This window comes from Stylophora pistillata, chromosome 13 (genome assembly GCF_964205215.1).
Source record: "Stylophora pistillata chromosome 13, jaStyPist1.2, whole genome shotgun sequence".
NCBI classification, from domain to species: Eukaryota; Metazoa; Cnidaria; class Anthozoa; order Scleractinia; family Pocilloporidae; genus Stylophora; species Stylophora pistillata.
The window spans coordinates 13,390,760-13,393,131 of NC_142531.1; the positions used below are offsets into that span (position 1 = coordinate 13,390,760).

General features: G+C 35.4%; 1 long non-coding RNA gene across 1 annotated transcript; it reads left to right on the forward strand.

The window, feature by feature from the left end:
- The first annotated feature begins 6 nt into the window (after positions 1-6).
- Positions 7-1,759, forward strand: LOC148717741 (uncharacterized). Its single transcript, XR_015995008.1, has 2 exons — positions 7-1,261; positions 1,666-1,759. It is a non-coding gene; the product is annotated as an uncharacterized LOC148717741 (long non-coding RNA).
- Positions 1,760-2,372: the final 613 nt, after the last annotated feature.

Sequence of the window (2,372 nt, forward strand, 5' to 3'; positions counted from 1 at the left end):
CGAGCTATAATTATATGCAATTGATAACAAAAATTTTTGTTTTAGTTATCATGGTCATTATGCACTTACCAGCGGCCGTCCCGGGGGGGGGGGGAAGAGGGTGACCCCGGGGAACCCCTGGGCATTTGCAAAGGCATTTCCTAAACCCCCTAACCAACAATAACATTGTTCAACATAAAGCTACCGGTGCCCTTCCCCTGGGGACAAAGAAGTATGCTCTACTAACTCAAACAATGTAATGCTCCAAAAGAATGTTAAATTGCCACAGACAAAAACTTACTTCAGCTTGTGTTTACTATACAGGGCTATACAGGGCTCAAAGTTAAAAACATCCTATGTGGCTTTTGGCGGCGACTAACTGGAAAAAGTAGTAGAAGTAGTAGTAGTTTTTTTACATCTGAAGATATCAATGGTAATAACCAGTCACCATGGTAAGGACCTCTTATTCTCAAGATGGCGGCAATGGTAAAAATCCAGTGGGTGTTTTCCCATGTGTCTCGTCTCGGAAGTGCAAATGCACTTCAATGCCCCCGTCCTAGAACAAAAATTGGCGACAAAAGTCTATTCCCCCGTATGACCCCAGGGTCGACCCCCAGGATGGCAGCTGCTAAGTGCGTAATTATTAACCTCGTTATCTGTTTGTTAAAAATTCACAAGCAATCATTTTATAAATCAAAGATCTCTTTCTAATAATATCCTTACTGAAGCAATATCATCTCTGTAATAATCTAGAAAATTTTCCTAAACATAAACATGTCAGAACCTATTTTCATAGCGAATTAGATTTGTCATTTTGATTTGCGTTTATTTTGATGAGATCCCTGAGATAAAAGATAGTTTATGACGAAAAAATTCATTTTAAGAAAGAAATGATCATGTACTTTTAGATCATATATCCTATGAATACACTCCTCATAAATTACTGGGGCTTTCCGAAGGATACGTCCGGCTTTTTTTTTCGCTGAGAATAAGTCTGGTTGGCTTGCTGAGAATAATTCTGGTTGGCTCACTGAGAATAAGTCTAGTTAGCTCGCTGAGAACGAGTCTGGTTGACTTGCTGAGATGTTTGGTATTGCTATAATAAAAATTATTTCAGCCAACATTTCTGAAATAGGGTTAGTTGTAGTGGGAGTATGTCTCTCTGTCATTAGAAAGACATACTCCCACTTGTTTTTTCCTCTTTTTTTCCCCAGTACAACTGTCTAATGGCAAGTGATGGATGTTTACATTGTAACAATGAAGCTGTGAATGAAAAGGGGTGGTAGGTGTGAATTATGTAAATCTTATTGTGGAATCTTAAAGTAACATGCCCAACCTTTCCTCCAAAAAAAATAAAAATAACCAGAATACTAAATGCCAAGTTGTCAACCCTTTCTCTTACAACTTAGTTGATTTCTGGTACTTAATTTAGTTCATAACTTCCTTTCCCTTTTTTTTATAATTCTCTTCCTTGCCATGGTCATAATCACTGCAATTTCTGGGTTTACCTTATTTATCATTTTTGGCCTAGAGTTCCTTCTTGTCTCTTGGAAGTCAAATCATCCATCTAGAAGGCCTTTTTTAGTTGAAGAGTGTTTCATATTCCTATTACCCATGCCTGTCATCTTAAATTGACTTTCACTCAAAATTCACACCTAACTCTTTGTATTTGTTTCTCTTCCACAGTTGATGACTGGGATGGGAATTCACAGAAACGCAAACCAATGATATTTATCATGTGTTAAATAAATCTTGAATATTAATAAAAATCATCAAAATATACTGGCTGACTTATGCAAAATAGTTATGGTAGCATGGGAAAAAATAGGGAGATAAAGAGAACCATCTGAATTAAATTAAATAAGTTTAGATCCTAAAAGTGATTACAGTGAAGGAAAAATGTCTGATTCAATGAATAGCAAATCAGTTCTTGAAAATCTTGTAAGAAATAGTATTGAATGCACAGGTTTTCAATGAGGTTTTCAGTTTTTTGTATGACATGTATTTTTAACCCACAAAAAGGTCAAAATAGGTATATTGCCTCTTGGTATCTAATGAAAGTCCAATTCCATCTAATTGAATATACTAAAACTGTAATTAGTACTACTTCTCTTGTTGTGGCCATCAACGATATTGAATATTCAGATATTTTTCTATTAAAAACAATATGAACTATTGAAAAGTAATATTGCTTCAATCAACTGATTTGTGAAAACTCCCCTTGGGTGAACATTTTGCAACAAACTTTGACTCGATATCAATAATAGGTAAAAAATTCCCTTCTCCTTGCAGTCAAAGGCAAGTACATTACTTACTCATAGTTCATAAAAGCCTTGAAAGTATTCGAAGATGCTTGAATTCAAAAATAACAAATTCAAGGTCTTAAAGTACTT